This window comes from Passer montanus, unplaced genomic scaffold (genome assembly GCF_014805655.1).
Source record: "Passer montanus isolate IOZ18808 unplaced genomic scaffold, ASM1480565v1 scaffold56, whole genome shotgun sequence".
Classification (NCBI taxonomy): Eukaryota; Metazoa; Chordata; class Aves; order Passeriformes; family Passeridae; genus Passer; species Passer montanus.
In genome coordinates this window covers 1308307-1330822 of record NW_024370595.1, presented here as the reverse complement: position 1 = coordinate 1330822, position 22516 = coordinate 1308307, and positions in this window count along the sequence as shown.

The following is a 22516-nucleotide window of genomic DNA, read 5'->3' as shown; positions in this document are numbered from 1 at the left end:
AAAATTAATTAAGTTTCTTGGGGTCTATGATTAGAAATTATATTACTAGATGGTTTTAGGCACTCTTTCTTTCTCCCCAGCATTACTAGGGAATGTATCACTAATGTAGCAACTCTATCAAAGGTAAATGCATGCTCTAAATATTCTGGATGGTGTCTGGGGCACCAGCACACTGCTAGGTGAAGAAACAATTCCTCCCAACACAACAGGGACTTACCTCTTTAAGGGACTTTACCACCCTACAGATGGCCTAAAAAGAAGAATATTATGGAAATGAAAAAGACATTTCCCTCTGTCAACTTCTCGTTTTGGGCCTTGTGGAAGCAAGTTTGTTTCTTGGGAAACACAGAGGGACATTCAGTCTATGGCTCACGTACCCCAGCCAGCCATGCCTCCTGCTTCTTCATGAACAGGCAATGATCCAGGAAAGAGTGGTTTTGACTGCCATTTTTTCAGGAGCCTAATGGTATCTCCTCCATCATTTTTGATGGAGACTTTTTATGATGTAAATTCACAGTCAGCTTTCTTCCTCTACATTAGAGTAGAGTTTTCAGGAAGCCTTCATGTTAGAGCACTAGGACTTTAATGACTTTTTTTTTTGAGGAATGTTTTGCTTTTCCTGATGCTCAGACTGATTGTCTCATTAAGGAGACAATGGACTAGGTGATTGCCTTATGCTCTATTCTTATGAGAATAAAACCAGGAGATTTGGTTTTCCAGCTGTGCATGTTCTTTACTTCTGCTGAAGAGGGAGTCTCACATGTCAAGTCTCTACATAGCCTGTCTTGTGTGAAACATGAGAAAATTATCAAATTCCTGTGACACACTGCCTTGGAAGTGGCAACTTCTAAGTTATGAAGATAGGGAGAGATGTTGAGTTTCTGCATACTTATTATGAAAGTCATAATAGATGTGTAATGTCTGATTATTCAGAACCAAGATCCCACTAAATCTTCAACAGAACATTTTTCCTTAGGTGACTTTGCATGTGAGCAGTGTCTTACAGTGTTGAAGCCTTTCTGACATGTGTGTCTTATGGGGCTCTTGTATTTATACTAAAGAATGACTGAGATGACTATGTGCACAAGCCAACTCGAAGGTCTATGAAACACTCTCTCTGGAAACACCTTTGATTTGTCCAAAGTTATGGAAAAATGTGTGAATTGTACCAAATTGGTTGGGACAATTGTTGAACTGTTTTTCAGTCGTGGGTGAGGCAGCTGGAGCAGGGGATCAAGAAAGCAGGCTGGCATGGACTAAGGACATCAGTGAAATAAAGGGCATGTAAAAGACAGATGAAAAAATAGTTCTGAGAGCTGTTATCAGAGAGGATTGGAAGGAAAAATAAACATGTATCCTGGCTGCAATCACTTCACTATCTCACAGGTGGCAGATTTATGTGACTGAGGAACCGTGTTCTCAGAGCATCTTGAGATTCACCCCAGGAGTTAAATGTGGGTAAACACAATAGAGACCTCAGAACATTCTGAAAGAAACCTAAAATGAAACAGAACAGGCAAGACTTTCTGAAGCCTCAACATTTGTAAAGGGCCTGTAAGTACTTCTACAGGCTTATGGCAATGGTAGGAGCCTTGCTTGAAGAGGACTGTGGCTGTCCTTCTCCTAATTACTGTCTGAAAAATGTTCATGCATTAAACTTGGAAAGACATTTTGTGAGTAAGGTAGTGTACATTTGTCTTTCTGAGGCAGAGCTGTGCCTTGGGAAGCAAAAATGTATGCGTATGTACACGTTTGTGTCAAGTTGGCTGGAGTCGTTATAGCTCTGTGATGCCTATCTCTAAACACCTCCTCTGGATTGTGTCAAATACTAATGAAAAAAGATAAAATAGTCTGCCTGAGAAACACATGTGAGACTGCTTGCAGTTTTGACTGAATTTTGGTTATGGTTTTTAGGATGTGTGTAGAAAATAGATGAGTACAATAGGAAGAGTAAAAGTGTTTGTGGAAATTGCCATTCAAACCAATATTCAACTTTGACAGAGGAGACATGCAATTCTTTTGTAATGAGGACATTAAGTCAATAAGGAGTGCATTCTTTCAAAGTCAGAGGACTACAACACAAACTTGTTTAGAATTGCTGTTAAATTTTGGTACACTTTACAAAGAAATAGATGTGAACATTTTAGAAAGTGGTCATCAAGCACCTTGTTGTTTGCCAAGAAAAATAGGCAATTATGAACATTATGTCCAGCTATGCATCATATCAGCTCCAATCAAAACCATTTAAATCCAGTCAAGCATTGCTTTCACACATAAAACCCTACCCAATGCTTGATTATACCTCAGCATACCAGGTATGCAGCCTAGGATGCTGGCCAATAACAATATTCCATTGTCTAGGAATTTTAATCCATGCATCTATATTTATAAATGTCATAAATTTGATTGCAAAAGATCACAATTATCAAACCCTTGCTGTTTTCACTTTTCTGTCCAAATCTGTTAAAAACTCTTTGAAATCAAAAGCAAACAAATAAACAAAGTCTGATAAAAAAAGGCACTGTCAAGCATTTAAGTGGAAAACCTGGACATAGAAAATTACTTAGATTTTCTACAGTTCTTTAGCCCTCCCCAGGTGATGCTGCCTCTCAGCAGAGTAAAATTACTATATGGAGAAAATGGTTTAGACTGCACATACCCAGACTGAGGGAAAAATTGCTTCAATATAGACATATTAAAAACAAACAAAAAAAAAGCCTTACAGGCACTTTTGTGGTCTCACAGAAACAATGAATTCTATTCCTCCTACTGCTCTGGTGAGGTAACTAATTAGCTTTTTTTTCCCCCTTACAAAAGCCCTTTATATTGGAGACTTACTCTAAAAATGTGTCACTTGCTGGCATGCAAGCACCAGGTCATCTCAGCAAGTGTCAGTAGCACTGGGAGTCTTAGCATAGTAGAGTGACCCGTGTTTTAACATTATGTCAATTTGACCTGCTGTGAGCATGCTATTGAATTTACAGCACTGACAGACTAATTGAAGTAGGGCTCTCCACATTTACAGGAACTAGAACCGAGTCACTATTAGTAAACCCAGGAATATTCTTCCTGAAACAGCTGCTCAGGGATTCAGTGTTGTGTGTCTATGCTGCTTAGCCATCCACTGGATGAGTACTTCCTTTCACTGTCTCCATCCTAATTTGCTTTTCTTTTTTCTTTTTTTTTTCTCCCTAGCACAGCTTTCAGTGAGAGACACTTGCCTGGTTTCATAATAAAAATGATGGCTAAAATATCTGTCAGAAATCTCTTTCTGAGAGCAATGTTGCTGTCAAACACTCCAGACAAACTATGTGGTTAAATGCTTAACTCTCGAGTACAATGGCCACGGCTTAACCGAAAGTACGATCTTATCACTGGTATTAAAAATGGCACGTACAATCTTAAATGGGAAAATGGAGGGATCAGATAGCTTGGGTCTGTCACTTCATGAGCAGACATTCCAGGAATCCTTGAGAGACCCTTACCCTGTGAAAAGACATGTACAGTAGCTGACAAAAAAGTATTTTTTCAGATACTATCAAGGGTGAATCTGCACAGAGATACATTTCATTTTATAGCAGCCAGCTTTGGAATGTACCTGCCAGAAACAAGAATGCTTCCTTCATTTAACCTGATTTATCATTACAAGAACTAACAGAGCTCCTTCATAAACTACTGGAGCTCAGTTCTGGCACCAGTCCAGCAAAGCTGCACAACTTACTTAACACCACAAGGAATATAATGATTCTATTTACCCTTCAAATAATGCCCACCATTTTCCGCAGTGTACCAGAATTCATTGATTGATTCTGACAATATAGAGGGACATTTTTTTTTTCCCAGAATATTTTGAAAGCCATCCGTGACACCAAAAGTTCAGGTAGGTACCTTAGATACATTATAGACGCTACACTGAATTTCTTGGAAGGGGTGGTAGGCACCTAAATACCTTTGCAGTGTGCTGGCAGTAGACATCTGGGCTCTTAGGCAGAGATTTAGGCATGAGCCACTCCTTCCCCACACCCACCTGCTGGATGACTTACATCTCCACCTAATTTAGGTGAGTGCTATCTTTTTTCCCCTTAGGGCCCAGGAGAATTTCCCTGGCTATTTGCCTTGTGTAGCTCTGCCTTTAAACATCTGTGGTCTAGCCACTTTCACTCTGGGTACAGGGTAAATTGGTATCAAATTGGGACCAGGGCTAAATAGACACTGCTGACCACCTTTCACATGCTTTTTTGTATATTGTGCATGTGTGCGAGGGGAATGTTCACATTGTGCAAACAGAGATAAATGTAATCTCTCAGTCAGTGCTCCATGACTTTCTTCATTTAGCCTTGGTTCGCTGTCTGTGCTTGACTCTAGCTTGACTCTAGCAACCTCACTATTTTTCTCCTTATCTTTATTCAGTGACTGAGAGTTTTCATCCAGAAAGATATTACGGTACCTAAAATTTAAAGTTGTCCAAATTATTTTGATTTAACAGGAATTAAGAGATGGATATTTGGCTATATTTGTAGGTCTGAGTGTTGGTGAATGTTTAACAGCCGTCTTAGTTTGTGAGAAAAATAAAAGATATATGAGAGTAGTTTTTTGGCCAATGTGAGAAACTGCTACAAGTGCTGTGAAAATCCTGACATTAATACACAGGCATTAATCTGACTTCACTTTTCAGTGTTGATATCTGTTCATAAATATATTAAATGATCAGCAAATCAAACTCTGAATATTATTTTAGTTCAGAGCACAAACTAAGCACAACATGAAAAATGAACCTTGAGTGTTTTTTACTTGAACTTTGTATGTAACCATATTAAGATGCTGAATATTTCAAAGGCTGATAGTATTTATAGCTTTTGACTTTTAACCATATTATATCCTTTGCCTTCTTTCTTGTCCTCAGCAAATGTCAAGTGGGTGTTGTATGGAACTGAGAGAGACCAATCTCAAGAGAACATCCGCTTTCAATAAGTGGAACTCCAGATTACACAAAGCTGCAGTCATAAAAGCAGCTGCAAAAGCAAGTTCACTCTGAAAATGAAACAATTTTCTCTAGAAAAAAGAACATGAAAGTTAAAGTAAGGACTTAGCTGAAATCATTGTGCTTTTAGAAAATGTACTTTATATCTAACAATATTTGCAATCAAATTAAATCTGTGATTCGGGTTATAGTTTTAAAACTTTCTATTTCCTTTTCCTGGAGGTGGCATATTTATATTAAAAAGCCAGTCCAAATATGCACTCTGCTCCTGAGAATTATGGTCTACCAAGTAAGCTTGAATTTCTGAGAATTATGATCCATTGAAGCTTGAATTTCTTTGTACATTCAAGTCATTCTTTTAAGAAGAGAATGACTTGAGAAATGCTCTAAGCAGGATGTTTTTTTCAGAGATGAAACTCAAATCCAAGGGGCTGAAGTATCTGACTCATGGTAAAAGAGCCCAGAACCAGGTCTTGCTTTGTAATGTATGTACAGAGTGCAGAGTGCAGGTGATGACTTGAGGTGTGAAAACCTGTATTATAAAACCTGCACCCACACACTCTGAAAACTCTGCCAGGTTTGTCATAAAGGTTAGCTAAAGTTGTGAACCTTTCAAATAAACTTATGGCTAATTTTGAGTGAATATTGACTGATTTATGGTCACATATATCTAACAAGTCAAGGTTCAGGGTTTTTTCTTACTGTGCTACACTTGGAGCTATTTTGGTTTATCTAAGCCTGGAGTTCAAACTGAGTTTTGTGAGAGACAGCCCCCTAGAAACTAAACCCAAGGACACTGATAAAAATCTGAGGATGGAAACTGCCAAGTTTCAGATAGGTTTGGATTCAGCAAAGGCTCCTTTTCATCCCTTTTGCAATCCTGCTGTCTGCATTGAGAATAAAACTGAGGTGTATTTAAGGGAGTTTTGACTGAGGAGAATGATTGAACTTTGAGAAGAGAAAGGCAGAACAAGCAAACAAATCCAGTTCTCAAGAGGAGATGCAAGATAGCTGCATATTCTCTATATCATGTAGTGAGCTAAAACTTCTTCCTAATTTCCCGTGGCATTGTTCTGTAAGAAAACTCAGGACACGGTACATCCTTGGAGCCAGGAAATGGAAACATTTCTGTTTAGGAAATGTTTTTAAGACATGCTTATGTCCTGTCTAAGCTTGACTAGCACAGCAAACAAAACACAGGTAATGTGCAGCAGGCCCAGGCCCATTGGCAGCAGTTGACAATTTGGGTCTTCTCTTGGTTTTGGTGCAATTCTGTGCTTGCTTTGGGCTTGGCCAAGACACATGGAGGCAGGCAGAGGGTTGGTGTTGCCATACAGATGCACTGAGAGATGCCACATAGTGCTGGTTTTGCTAGCCTTGCATCTCTCATATAAACCCATTTTAAACCCATGTTTCTCCAGTGAGAGTTGAATCAGCACCTCTGTGAAGTATCTCCCATGCAGAGGCAGCAGAAAGGATGAACCTTCATCAAGGGGCAGTACAAAGCAACTTGGGCTGTGCTTCACAGGAAAGGGAGGGAGAACAGCATCCCTCTTTTTTTTTTTTTTTTCTGAACCCACTCCTCTCCATGTGAGGAATGTATCTGGGCCTCCTGGAATGTATCTCAGCCTCCTGAAAATGCTCCCAGATTTTGCAGCTTGACATAGGGTACTTTTGGCTTTGTCTCTGAATTGCCTTCTGGAGGAATCTGGCAATGTCCCTTAATGACATGAGGATCCCAGGGAGACCTGTGTTTCTACTGAAGTATATAAGTAACATGAGAGGTGGTCTCACTATCCTCCATTGCTTAACTGATTACATAGCTTTGCATAATTGTGTTTCACTACTTAAGTAGATTAAACAGATAATCATGACCTTGAAGTCATGTATGACAACTTCCGGATTAAATTCCAGCCTCACATCCTGTACTGTCATTAGTCTATAAAATGCAGAAGTGAGTATATACACAATATGGAGTCTATTGTTTCCCGTCATCTGGAGTATGATTTTTACTGTTCTTTGTGATTGCTTTTTATGTCTATCTTGAAACAGAGTTTTTGTAATTGTACTGTTTGCTACTCTGGAGAAGCCAGTTTGTTTTTCTATTCTTTTTTTGAAATTTAATGAATTCTTTTTTGAATGGTTAGGAGCTGAACAGAAAAGACCTGCCTATGGGTCTGATTCTTCTGGCTATAAATATATAGGTTCCCCCTGTCTAAATACAAACAGTTTTCCTGCAGCAGCATCAAAATATAAAGATAAGAAGCAGCCAGGACATAGTGAAAATAATTACTAACTATTAAATAACTACTGCTACTAAATCAAGAGCTTTATACAGAAAATAAGCTGACTTTATGACAATCTATTCTTGGTAACTGTGGTAGTACAGATAAAGGAAAAATTGGAACTAGATAATTTATTAAGAGAGTTATAAAAAGAGCTAACAGATAGTTAAATGCTGACATTATCTTTCACAGGATGTTCAAATGTCAGCTATACAATGAAATGAAAACCAGCTATGTTTCAACCTAAGTTTAAATATTTGGAAATGAACACCTTCATTATTTTCTTAATGTGCTTTGTTAATTAAGTCAGTGGGACGTGTGCTCCCAAGTCTCTCAGGCGTTACTGAAAGTGTCCCCCTACATCCAGCTGACAAACTTTATTTATGTGATTCAAAAAGTATACCAATCCCACCCCATGCTTCCAACAACTCTGCTAGTTATTTAAAGGTACAAAACCAAATAATGGTCTTGAGGATTCATGGTATGTAGTATATATTTAATCTCTCTAGATCATTCTTCTTTCTGTCCATCTCAATTTTCTGTCAAAACAAGGAAGTCCGCAGTGTCACCTCAAAATTGTCACATCTGAGGTACTCAGCCAAAGGCCTGGGGATCACACTACTGTAGAGACAGCAGGGTGGGTGACAGCAGTCTGTCATGGGAGATGCAGGATCTGTGGGCAGACATTGCACTGTTGGGTGAAAGGCTGAGGAAATGCTAAATAGGGCACTGTGAAGGACTGTGGGATGAATATGGCACATGATAACATCAGAATAGTCACAGTGAGAGCCAACCTTGGTGGTGTGGAGACACTTTATAGATGAGTTTTACCAGCAGGGGAGGTTTTCACTGGGTGTTAACATCCATATAGCTCAGACTTTTCAAAGAAGGCCAGTGCAAATGAGAAGCTTTTGATTACCATGGCAGGACCATTGAGAATTTCTAAAAGTTTGCTCGTCTTGCAAGCCTGTATACTGAAATCTCAGTACTGTTTCTGACATGTGGGCGGGATGATAGTCCACACTGTACTCAGAGGACACAGACAACTCCAAGTCCCATTTGAAAATCCCTGAGTTCTTGAATATGGTTGGTGATGTTTTTCATTCCATAATTCTGTATAATGAAGACAAAATATTTGAATGGATTGAACTGAACTCTGTCACAGCAACTAAGAGAGTGACTTAACAGCTGTTGTCAGAGAGTGTAGATTTGAGATGGAATGATAGAAACACTGGAAAAAACCAGCTGAATATGACATGAGGCACTCTACACATTGCTTCTTTTTTCTTTATTGCAGCAGCCATCCTTACCTTGCCTCATCCTACCTGAGGAAGGAGGTGGAAAGGAAAGTGTCCACTCTTTGCTCTCTGCATCAGAGTCTAAAAACTGCACTGTAGTGGGAGACCACTATACCAATGAATTAGAAGTGCCCAAAAATGTTCCCAGGCTCTGCTGCTGGTCTAGAAAACAAACCATGTTCCTTCTAATAAATTCCATCATTCTCTGAAATTAGATGACTGCATGAAAAAGTGCCTGCTGAAAATGGTCCTGGGAATATTTATACTCCCAAGCTGGTTTGGGAAATGTATGCATGCTGGATGGCATGTGTGCCAAAAGTGTGCCAGGAAATGATTTGACAATTTAGGGAATGCCTATATTAGGAAAAGGCCCAATAAGAACAGATCTATGGCAGAAAACATCTGGTGCTAAGGATCACATCCACACTGACATTCAAAGTCTTTGTATTTCAGAGTTTTACTGTCGCCTAGCTCTAGCCTACTTTTGCAGACAGGAGGCCCATTAGCAGTCAAAGTGCATTAGATACCCTCTGAGACTGAGTCTGCTCCTCAAGGTTTATTTTTATCTGAAAGGAATTCATTTTGCACATTCCAAACGTGATGTGAACCAAAGTGCAGGAAGTGGGAACTACTGGGAGATTTGCTTTAGTAGTGCATCCTGATCTGAACTAAAATGCTTCCACACATACACCCAGAGGCAACTGCGTCCCACTGTTTGAGAACATTCCCAATCACAGTTTAATTTACCAGTTCACCCAGTTCAATTGCACATAAAAATTGTGTGAGGCTTTGGCATGCTAAGTGGAAATTGGATTTTAAATTTTATTGCTAAAATTGAGTAAATCTCTACTGAATGTTTGAACTGTCATTCTTCAAGTGCCTAGAATAAATTTGGGAAAGTTTGCAAGTAGATGCAAAAACCATGACTACTATATATAGACCATGTTCATGAAGTGTTTTAAATGTGTCTTGCTAGTGTATCTGAGAAGAGAAAAGGAGGGGAGGGGGGAAAGAGAGAGAGAGAGGGAGAGAGAGAGAGAGAGAGAGAGAGAGAGAGAGAGAGAGAGGCTGTGAATGTTAAAAGGAAAGGGAAAGGCCTAAAAAGGATTTCTTAGATTACAAAATTCTTTGCAGTAAATTCACAACCAAAATTTCCAGTCCTGACTAAAGCAAGTTAAGTTTGGCAGGCTGTGTCTGTAGGCCATGAGCTTTAATTACACCACATTATCTTTCACAGTAAGATCTGGATGGCAGTTGCCTTTAGGTTGGAATCCAAACTGATAAGGAGCTTTTTATCACTACAGAGTACATCTTAGTTTGTAAGGAGTAGATAGTCATCTGCTGTACCAACCTGCCTATTCTAGTTGAAGCTGCCCCCAGGGAACAGATACCAGAAACTTTACATTTAGAACACTTAAAAAGAAAGATTCCTGGCAAATGTGACGGTCTAAGTGGTATTTAAAGAAGAGCTGTGTAATACAGTACCTAAATAATTTTATAGTCCCACTGCTATTTTAGTATGCTGGTAGGATATCTGAACTACTTGCTCTTGACTTGTACCTTGTCTGTAATGATGTTATGCATAATGCAGCAAAAGGAATTCTTCATTCCTGAGCAGGGGAACAGAAGTGAACAGAAGTGCTTTTTACAACTCATCTCTTATGGATCAAAGCAAACCTCAGCTTGCCTTATCATGTAAGCGAGTTTAGCGTCCTTGAGCTTTACTGTTACAGTTACACATGCTTAGCCCATAGCTCTTGCTATGTTTGCATTAGCTGAAGTTGCATGTATAAAGATTGCACAGGCTTGATTTCTCCTGGTAGTTAGATGTTCAGTGTGTCTATTAAAATGACATATTTTCTAAATTTGAAATATATGCAGAAATGATTTAAAAATGTATAGATATTTATTTTAGCCTATAATTATCTAAAAAAAAAACTGAACCAAATTAATTTAAAATATATTGAGTGTGGGGAAAGATTAAAAAAGAGAAAGAAAATCCCAATAACTGGAAAATTATTATTTTTGTGTACACTTGTTCAGATTTTATTTTCCCTACTGTTTTGTGCTTTCTGTATTTGTAAAACATAGCTTAAAACCAGTATAGATGTGAAGACTGAAAGTGAGGAAATAAAACCTTGCTGTGGTCATATAATTAAAATGAATGAGGTACTTTGTTGCTTACTACACATACTTTTCTTTCTGAAGCAGTTTATACCTTCATTGTATGCTGAATATGTGAAGTACAAATCATATAAGTGATATAGTAACTGCTCTACAGTGCTAATCAAGTGCTAATCCACCTAAATGCTGTTTTAAAACCAAACAAACAAAAGGCACGGTATCGTTTGACCTTAATGTCTTTTGGTGGGAGATCTAGCACATTAGGGGTCTGGACAGCATTGCTTGTCTCATTTAGATTTCAAGGTTTTTAGGGCAAAGTGTGTATTCCATCTGGGTTTTGTGTCTTGCTGAGCAGTTTGACAGTTTCTACTAAATCATAATAATTAGAACAGCAAAAATGGCCATTGGTGTCTTTGAGAAAAAAGTGTCCAATGAAGCTTCCCCCATCAAGCAGTGAATACATACTTTCTTAACTGAAGAGGTCCATAATAGCCAAGAAACTTATTCCTAGTCATGCATTTACTCCATCCCACCAAATCTATCTAGTACTCTTTTAGGAAAACAGTTTAACTGGTTGGGTGGTTTTGCTGCTGTTGGCCTTGTAGCTTGCCAGCCTGCAGCTATTATTTTTTTGCTAGTTCAGCACTTCTTCAAAAGAATGCTCATTTTCCAGGAAAAAAATGCCATAGAAAGGATCCTGAAAATGCACTCTGGGCGTGTTTAGGTATTGAGGTATGCTTTACTTTCATCTGATGGTTTTTTGTAAACCAGAAAGGGATGAGCCAGCTCACATCCCAAAGCCATGTAGTTATGTAAGAAACTTGGGTAGAGTTAGGGTAATAAATCAGGGTAATTTTATTGCATTACAATTATGAATCCAGTTGTCTAAAGATCTCTGAGACAGGAGCTAGCATTCTTTCTGCTGGATTTGGACCCAGGGCAGAAAGTGTGCAAGGGACTACATAGAGATTTCCCATGACTGGCTTAGTGTGCTGGTGCCAGCTTCCTATCAACTTTCAGGCCTCTTCTGCAGTGACGCAGCTCTGGGTTTGGATGCTTAAATTGTGATATTCTCTTCTTCCATGGTACTTAAAAAAGAAACAGTGGATGCATACCTAGGTACTGATGTTAAATATTTGCCTAGTATTGCCAAAATTAGAAAAAGAGAATCTTTAGTTCAATGGGAAAATTATACTGACAGTAAGGTTTGTTTATAACAGTAAATAATTTTTTGTCTTACCAGTGTATGCTGTCTTGTTTTCTTTTTCTGTAGCTCAAAGGGGTAGAGGTTATTAATGGAAAGTGCAGAGTAAGTTTTAGCTCTCATCTGGATTAAAATGTCACAGGTCTCAGCTAATTTTGCCCATGGATAGCCTATTTGTTCTTTCCTTTGGCTGACTGTACTGGGGTTTTGAGCCTGTGAGCAAAAATATCTTTCAAGTATCTTCTAAGTCTTATTTTGGTACTTAGCTACTCAGGCTTTCCTTTGAACACTACCATTCTCTGTACAAATAGGAATACTCCTTATATGGCTGTGTTCTGGCATCATTGATGGAATACAGCCAAGATTTTACCATCCAAAAAACTCCCCAAAAAACTGTGCAAACCTGCTTCAGTTTTTTATTTTCTTATTTGTTTTTTAAAAGTCTACTGAAGATGTTTGTGTTGGCATAAATGTGGGGATGCCACAAACACTGGACTGATTAAGGAAAATATCTGGGTTGGCATGAATGAAATATGGTACATAATTTGGGTCAGGATTCTGCGGACTTTATGGTGCAGAAGTAGTGACAGCAGCAGCAATTCCTCACATCTATGTACAGGGGCAGGAGAGGGCAAATAACTGTTCACCCAAAGTTCATGTATTCTGCAGTCTGAGAAACCATGGACTAGATGTTTCACTTAGAGGTTTCTTATTTATGCATTTCTTCAACCCTATCTAAAAGCCTTGTTATGTGTATTTCTTCAACCTGATCTAAAAGCCTTGGTATGTGTGTGCACAAATATATATATATATATAAACAATATTCTCTGAGCTACCCACTAAATATTCAAACAGATTATAAGTAATAATTTCCTGTTTTAGTAATTTCCCTGTAAAACAGTAACCTAGAATTCCTGCATGTTGATACAGAAAATAAATTACAATTGGAGTCTACGTAAGCTTCGATCTTAGCACAAAACCAAACCATATACACTAGACATGCACTATTCCAGTCAAGTAATTTTCTTCTCAGGGCAAGGAGAAAATGTGTCCTGTACTTCTGTTTTTAAATGTTTGAGAGTTTCTTAATGTTACTTTCAATAACTTGGATAGATATGTTCAAGAATTATCATTACTTTACAATACATTGGATCCAAAGGTTTTGGAGTGGGATCAAGTAGAGTTCTCTTAGCATTCATGGCATCTTTTGTGGTCTTGGATCTTTATGGCTTTGGTCATAAATTGAAAGAAGAGTACTGCAGAGAGACATGAACTTGATTGAATTCAGGGTTTTCTAGTGTTACTGATTGTGAACTACAGCAACTCCTGTGATAATTAGGCCCAGAAAAATTAAGTTTTTGGTGGCTTCCATAGTGTTTCTCTTCAGGAATTAAAGCTTGCTCTGTCCTGATAAGAGATAGCTTTCCTTCCCTCATCCTCCCTACCAAGGATAAATGTCAAATAAGTTATAAGCTTTTATGCCTGTTTATGTATAGAATGAAACCGCTCTTTTCTTTACATGATTAATGCTATTAACTTCAGTGTCACTACTGAAGTAATGGGTGAGCTGGATTTGACTGTGAATGTATGCACTATGTGTTGCATATGATATATAGGTACCATCTCTTATCCTCTGTGTTATTTTTGCAAAGCATCTCTTTTTGTCTGAAAATCAGTTATAGTAGGAATCATATGTGCCATCTGCATAGCAGTTGCTATTGTCAGCTTTCTAATTTCAAAAATTGCACATAATGTAAAATAACCATAAACTGTGCTTTAAAAGCTAAGGTACACTTGTATCTGTTATTTTTAAAGATATTTCCTTTGTTAAAGATACAGGTTGAGAACCTGCTCTCATTTTGGTAAGATCTTATCTTGTCACTTATTTCAATGAGAGATCAGTGGTCAGTTGGATCCATATTATAATCTGATGACTTTATCAGGAGGTCACTCTTGGTGGACCTAGTAGCCATTGAATGTATATCAGTCAGTTTCAAATGAGCAATCACATTTATTTCAGGTGAAAAATATAGCAGAGTGGCTGAGGGAACAAGGGTTCTTTAGCCTGGAGAAAAGGAGGCTCATAGGAGACCTGATAATGTTCTACAAACACCAGAGAGGAGGTTGTAGGCAGGTGGGTGTTGGCCTCTCCCCTCAGGCATCCAGCAACAGGACAAGAGGAAATGGCCTCAGGATGCTCCAGGGGAGGTTACAGTTGGACATCAGGAAGAATTTCTTCACTGGAAGCATGGTCAAGCATTGGAATGAGCTTCTCAGTGAAGTGGTGGAGTCACCATCCATGGAGCTGTTCAAGAAGCAACAGTATGTGGCACTTAGTGCCGCAGTTTAGTTGACATGGTGTTGAATTTGATGGTCTTGGAGGTCCTCTCCAGTCTTAATGATTCAATGACTCTGTGAGAGAAGGTAAGGGGAAAATGAAGTATACTACACTAAAGTGTACTACAATGAAATGTAATATTTTGTCTTATTTTTAAGTGCAGCTATTTGCACTTTGAAAATTACTTCATGAATCAGAAGTGATTACTGTGAAGTCAGTGAGTAAGACTGGGGTCTGCTCATACTGAGTTCCTTAATATACACCTGATCCAGGGCTTATTCAAGTCTGCTGGAATGTTTTCATGAATCACGAATATAAAGTTGATCTGGCCCTGCATTAGGAATCCTTTATTTCCCCAATAAACTTTGAAATTTACCATGTACAGAGGGGTAACAGAGTCAGCAAAGGACAAATAACCACTAAAGCCATGAGATTAGACCTTAAGCAGGAAGAAAATTATACAGAGGCCTTTTGTTGCTCTAACACGTAGGGTGAATTATTGTGAGGATGAACCTTTATCCAGTTTGCCCTATCTTCCCATAGTTTTTCTACAACTTGATAGCATTATCATTTTATTAACTAAAAACAGAATAGTTTTCCTCCACTGTATCAAGATAAATGCATTTTAACTTTCCTATGGTGGAACTTCTGTACTGTAATCCAAATAACAAAAAATATTATGATGAGCGTGTTGGAGTGGATTCTTATATTGAAACCAATTTGTACCTTAAAAACATTTCTTTAGTTTTCTGATTTACTGTTACAAGACATTATGACTATTTCTAGTCCCCTCAATAAAAAATGTCTTCTTTCCATGAAGGCAAAACATGACTCACAAATGCACTTAAAAAGCAGCTATCACATTAAATGAGACCTAACACAATGAAAGTTGGTTTCAAGCTGTCCCATGACTCAAGTAATTATTATTTCTCCAAATATTTATACTTGATTGTTATGCTTACCACAAGGTGCCTTCTTCCACAATCCAACATTTAGCATGTTTTAGTGTCAAATAAATATTTTTACTTATAAAGAAGGTAAAAATCAAGACAAAGACTCATAAAACCTTGGAATAGCAAAACTACTTTTAAAACAGTTTTTGTCCCTCCTCTGCTTCAATCCACTAACAACTGAACTTTTGCACTATTCATGGAGCTTTCTTTTGTTGGTAGCTTAGGTTTCTACATTAGCATGAGAATACTCCTTCCTTGCATAATGTCAAAATCACCATCTAAGGAATCCCAATCTTTTTATGGCTTTCTAAATTACTAAAAAGTGCACAAATAGTGACTTTCTTTGGTGTGAATTTATCTTTTGGAACACTTTCAGAATAAAAAGTGTAAAGAAAATGTTTTTGATTTTGTTTTTTAAAAACGTCCCTTAATGTTGACACAAAAGGAAAGGTGATTTCCCTGATGTATTATTGATAAAACTCCAGCATCATCAGACTATTTAGTGAAAATGGTGATAGTGTTGTTTACATTGTTAAAATGTTTAACGTTCAGCTGCAAATCCCATAGAATGAAGCACCTTTTTCTCTGGAGGGAAAATGAACGCCTTGTAAGTTTCCCCTTTCCTTCTGCAAGATGTTTTATCTTCACTAATAGAGTGGTGAAAAAGCTGAAGTTTATGCAGAATGCTTATGCTGTTAAAGCAAAAATTGAGTTTTTATTGTCTTACTAAGGAAACAACTTCTTCCATCTAGGGGGAAGAAAATTAGATTTTCTAATAAGGAAGGACTCATCCAATTGCTTCCAAATAAAATCTGAATATTTTAGTGAAATGAGAGACCTCAGAAAATGCGGATATTAGAATGACTGCTATAGTAAAATAAGTAAGTCCATCTGCTTCCTGATCCACAGGGTCTGAACTTGGATTCTGTCTCCTCGCTGCACAATTAAGTGAGATTAAAGATATGCTTATATATTTGGTATGAATTAAATTGACCTAAACTTATGGGGGTCAGCAGTAGATCTAGAGACCCTGTATATCTTAATACATAAGTGCTACATGGCTCTGGCCTTTCCTCAGAGATAAATTGCTCCAGGGGTCATACTGCTCTCCTTGCTTTACAGTGGAGAGCAGGCCAGAGCAGTGGAGAGACACACTGAAACCTTCTCCCCATGCTGGCTGGTGATTTGTACAGAAAAACCATGACAAGGGCCCTCTTCAGGGAGCCTCACATCAGCAGTGAATATCCATATCCATCAGTTTTCATGTGATGGGCAGCACACAGAGGGATGGGGCAGAGTGCTGGCTCCTCAGTCTGTGGCTGTCTGTGCCACACCAAGCCTGGGCCCACTCCTTCTGGCTGGGGCAAGAGCACAAAGTCACCAATTCATTGCTCCCAAGGCCCTCGCACAGTTCCTATAGGTATGAAATGAATTGGCATTAGGATGGTAATCTAATTTACCCTTTTCTTGCCATACTCTTACACCTTTTCTTTTCTTTTTTTTTCTTTTTTTTTCTTTTTTTTTTTTTTTTACCAGATATTAGTTTCTTTCCTTTGCTCTTTCCTTTGTTCACCTTCCTTTATCACAGTCTTCCTCTTTCCCTATTAGTCATCAACTTTGTCACTTCATCTTTCTCTTCTGGATTTCACAACATCATTTTCTAGACCTTATTCTCTCCTTTCTCTTTTTTTTTTTTTGTAATTTCCTTTAAATGTTTGTTGTTTTTTTTTTTTTTAAACCATATAAATGTTTTACAGTTAAAATATCATCTAGAATTTCTACTTCTAGTATGTCTTTTTTTTTTTTTTTAAATTGGTTTTGGTTCAATTTCCCTTCTGTTTGGCATAAATAAATTGTATTCTGAAAAGCCCTTATGATTAGTTAGGGGTTTAAGTAGATTCTTAAAGGAAAAAAGGGATTAAATACATCCAATAACACCCAACGGAAAGAAGGGGAAGTTGGAGGGGTGAAACCAGTTGTGCTGACAGGATGTCTCAGGAACCCTGCTCTCCCTTAAAGCAGACATTAGCACTGTCTGAGAAGATTACAGCTACCCCTGTTTGCAATGCCCTTCCCTACAGGAAGCACTCAAAGTGAAACAGAGTATCTGAACTTTGAATGCAGACTGCAGAGAAGCATAAACAGGCAATCAAATCCAGCTATAAAAACATCTATATGTAATACATTTGAACCCTAGCATATTGGATGCTTTTTATTACAGTTATTAAGAAGAGTCTGTGAGATCTGAAAAAATAGCCTTATCCTAAAGGAAAAAGAAAATGACACTCTTTATTTGAAACCATTACTTACTGTACCACTTTGGGAGGGTTAACTGCATTGTCTAACATGCATCATCTTGGCATGATAATTTTTCACAGGGGAATTTAGTTATGTAATTCACTATTTTCAATACTTACTGGAGTTACATGCTCTATAGAGGGGATCACAATACGGACTTTTGTGTGTACTTAGCAATAAACATATGGAATAAATTACCAGGGAAAAGCAATCTGAAATAAAGGATACAAATGGGTCAAGTTTGTTTCATAGAAGGAACACAGACTTGTAATCTGAAAGCAGAAAGTCTGTGGCTAAAAGACACTGAAAAGGGGCAGGTAAGAGCAAGTGGTAACTTAATTTCGTAACTGCATGAATTTAAAGCTCTCATGTGTGCCTTTCATATTAAACACCAAATTTGTGGGCATAATCACTTAGCTGCACTTCCATATGTCATCTTCAAATTCCTTAACCTCAGAGTTCTGAGTCTACAATCATTTCCCAATTAATCACTGCAAATTGCTGACAGCCTTTAACAGCCAGTGTGATGAAGCAGGAATGAATCTATATGTTCATTTCCAAGGGACAGGTTTCAAAACCTCTTACTTTACTTTTAGCAGATGAAGGCAATAAAGATGGTGTGACAACTTGCTAAGACATCATTTCTGCACTGTTACTAAAATGCTAACTTGTGGCCAGAAAGTATCACAGCTGCTTACAGGGAATGCTGAGAGCTCTCATGACTTATGAGGAAAAGACACAAAATAAGAAGCAGGCCTTGCTGTTCTGTGGGAGGATGATGAGTGACTGGGTTTAAGGAAGTGTCAGCTAAAATTTAGTAGGAAGTGCTGGTGGAAGGAGGCTAGTGTTGCTCAAAGAAAATATCAGTAATGTTGGTAAATCTATTTGTAATTAAAAGACTCAAGAGATTTGTCACCTCCTAATAAATCTGAGAAGAAAAATTGTTGTGGTGCAATGTTTTCCACAAATAACAGAAGAAAGAGAAACTGAGTTGAATAGAACAGTGTGTAGAGTTATCCCATCCACCCATACATAATTTTTGTACTATGCTGCAGTTTAGATGGAATTTGGATGTTGTGTAAGCTTCAATTTAGCTCTTTCCATAGGCTTGATTTTCATCTACTGCCTTTGCTTCTGGCAGACTTTAACATATGGTGTTAAGAAACGTGGTAAAGATTATGTGATTAAAATAGTGTAACACTTGGAGAGACAATCTTGTCAGTACAGGCCAGAGTAGTATTACTGTGAAGGCTCTTCTTGGTATTGGACAATGGAAGAGACTCAGATTGTCCTTCTGAAAGAGGAACAAACCAATAAAAGAATAGGTTTGGTATTTCTCCCTCAAGTCCTAAACAATCAGCTCTCATTGACTTCATCATACTTGCTGAAGGAAATGTGCTTCCTACAAAAAGAAAAGGGGGTTTTGGTGGTTCTGTCAAGAATGTAAATTACTTCTTACTTTTAATTAATGTGAGCAAAGAATGTGATGTCTAATATACCCAAATTTACAAATTATTGATATCCAAAACCTATAAGAAAAGATTTAATAGTGATAGGATTATAAAATTACAATTATAAATTTCAATTATTACATAGCATATTATTTTTGATCCCATTTGTGATTATTATTCTTCAATCATTAAAAAATTTATGTAAAAATTGCAGCAGAATCCTATGGGAAATCGCATTCTAAAATATGGGGAAATTTAACTTTTTTGATATTTAAAGTGAGATTTTTTAAGGCTGTTCTATCGGCTTTGGAGATGCAAGGAGACCTAGCATTCAAATTCTGTAACAAGGACTGAAAATGTCAGCCCAATGGCAATGTTAGAAAACACAATAGGTCAAATTTTCTCTTTAAGGAAATTCAATAGAATATTTCTAAGTTTCATTAGCAGAGAGTTTGTTTCACTGTAGAACAGATGTTATGAAAAAAAGTCAGCAAAGTTGTTCTATGCATGGGCTACAAAATCAGCCAGACCCTCGGCATTCATTATGTTTCTTCTGACTGGCAGCATACCTGTCAAAGAACTTTCTCAGTTAGTGCTACTTACCAAAAATCATCTTTCACGGAAACGTCCAATCCCACAAGTTCCTGTGGATCCTCTCAGCTTTTATTGGGTATTCATTTTGCTGTCCTTGAGAATTAAAAGAAGATGCTGAGCATCTGTTTTGCTGGTCCTAAGGCTTTGGGTACACTTACTGTGTAGTTATCCTTAATGCAAAATATCCTGTGGCAAAAAAAGGAGGACACAGAAAAGTTCTAAATATTGACAACATTTATACAGACATTTTAGAATCAGATGAACTGAGAAAAAAAGCATTAACATACACATTCTATCCTTATCTCTATCTATATGCCAAATTATCCTTTGTCTATGAGAAAAACAGAATTTTAACAACTCACCAATTGCTCATCTAGCTATAAAGAAATCATTAATCTATTATGATGCACACATGCTGCTCCACCTGACAGGAAAATATTTGGATTTTATTTTTTGATAAAGATTTCAAGGAGGACAGCATGCTCAAAATGAAGAATATCATCTGAGCATGATGTAGAACACTCCAATTTTTTTTGAAGGATGGTTAAAAGAATCTTTAATGAAAGCAGCTGAGTAAAGTGTCACAGAAAGAAATAGACTCATAGAGACCTTGAGTACATTTGTGAGAGAACAATGACATCCTTATGTTTCAAAATGAAGTAAGAATGTGGGAAGGCTGGGCTGAGAATGCTAGGATAATGAGGCTTTTTGAGGAGGGCTGTTTTGTCTCAGAGCAACCTTTTCATTTGCTCTGGCCAAGCTAAAGGCTGTAAGAGGTACAACACATTGCTCCATTCTGTGGCAGACAGCTATGGTTATTCAAGGGAAGGTCTCCCTTGCCTTGTTGCTGAAGTGCTTTGTGTTCATTTTCTTGAATTCCCATTGGTCCTATTGGATATATCTTAGATTAATTCTTTGCTTGTTCCTGCAGTTGATGTGCTGGGAAAGGTGGGTTATATATCATAGGGTTGTTAGGCCTGTCAGATGGACCTGTACAGACCAGACAATTGGATCAAAGGAACCTCATGGAGTCCAACCATAGAAAATGAAGAGTTGTTCCTCTGAGCAGGCATTACCAACCCCATGTACCAGTATGGACCTGGAAGCAACAGTCTGGAAAAAAGCTCTGCAGAGGCTCTGGGGGTTTTGGTGGATAACAGGTTGAACGGGAGCCATCAACCTGCCCTTCAGCCAACAGTGTTCTGACCTGCATTAGCCAGAGCACTGCCAGCAGATTGAAGCAGATGATCCTCTGCAGTGGTGAGGCCTCACTGGAGTTCTGTGTCCAGTTCTGGACTTCCCTCTGCAAGAGTCAAGGAACCACCAGAAAGAGTCCAGCAAAGGGCTATGAAGATGATCAGGAGAGAGGATCATCTCTGTTATGAGGAAAGGGTGAGGGATCTGAGCCTGTTTGGCCTTGAGAAGAGACAGCTGAGAGAGCCTCATATGTATGCCACTATCTGAAGGGAAGTTGTCAACAGGAGGAGGTCGGACTCTCTGCAGTGGTGTCCAGTGTCAGGATGAGGGGTAATGGGCACAAACTGCAACACTGATCTATGAAAAATATGCTGTCAGGGAGACAGAGCACTGGAACAGGCTGCACTGGGAACCTGTAGAGTCTCCTACTCTGCTGATATTCAAAACCCACCCAGTGATTTTGTGCAACCTGCTTTAGGTAAAGCTGCTTTAGCGGGGAGTTGGACTGGATACTTTCCACAAGTCCCTTCCAGCCCCATTGTCATTCTGTGATTCTGTGATCTTGTGATCTCTTCTGGGAAGGAAGGCTGGGAGTGTTCAACCTGGAGAGGAGAAAGCTTGGAGAAATGTCATTAGTGTATACAAGTACCTGATGGAGAGGGTGAAGAAGACAGTCAGACACTTCCTAGTGAGCCCATGTACAGGAGGCAATAGGCACAACACTGAAACACAAAAATGTTCTGAACCATAAAGAAAGACTTATTTTACTATGAAGTTGGCTGGACATATCAAAATATTTTCCCAGAGATATTGCAGAATTTCTATTCTTGGAGATACTGCAAACCTGTGTGGACACGACCCTGGGAAAACTGTTCCAGAGTACCTTGCTTGAGCAGGGGCATTGGACTTGATGATCTTGAGAGTTTCCTTCCAGCATCTGTGATTCTGATATCTGTAAAATTATTCTTAGCTTAATGTTGTGCTTAGGTAATACAGAATTAAAGCAATTCAAGAAAAAAATGTTTGGCCTCAGTATGGATAAATTAAATTTAGAATTTAAATAGAAAATTAAGACAATAGAGGTGATATATTGAGGGTTCTTTATATAAGGTATGCAAAAAGAGTTGCCCTAAGCACGGAATTGAGCTGTGGATTTCCCATGCACAATAAGAAACTGTGCTGTATTCATTTAAAAATCTTGGAATGAAAATTTTATTAATTTTATTATGTATAACAGGAACTGATAAGCAGTGTATTTTTGTTAGAGTATCAGAGCAATATTTTATATCAATAACTGAACAATTTTCAAAGTGACAGCATACAAATCAAGCTTGGTTGTGTCAATCATTTTTGAGATCAGGTGAAAAAAATTCCTCAGTTTCTAAAATCCAACACTGTGGACAAAAGAAAAACATATTGTACCAATTTTATGTTAGATTTATCAGCATAATTAAGTCTTTAAGAACAGTACAGGACTAATATATTCTTGGACCAGATTGTAAGAAATAAGAGTAGGAGCATCGGGGTACATGACGAGCCATTGGAATTTGATAATCTACTGAGGCTGCCACTGCATAGTGCAAATTGGTCAACCTGGAAAATAGATAAGTAGACCAATTCCTTAAAAATATAAATTATTTGGAATAAAGTGAAATGCATGGAAATGCATGCATAATCTAAGAAGCTGAAATCTCTTAGCATCTCTGGGGCACAACTAGAGAGTCATTAATTTCCTACCTACAAACTAAAGGTGCAGCAGAAAGAGTTCACTTGTGGCTCAGGAGCCCTCGTGT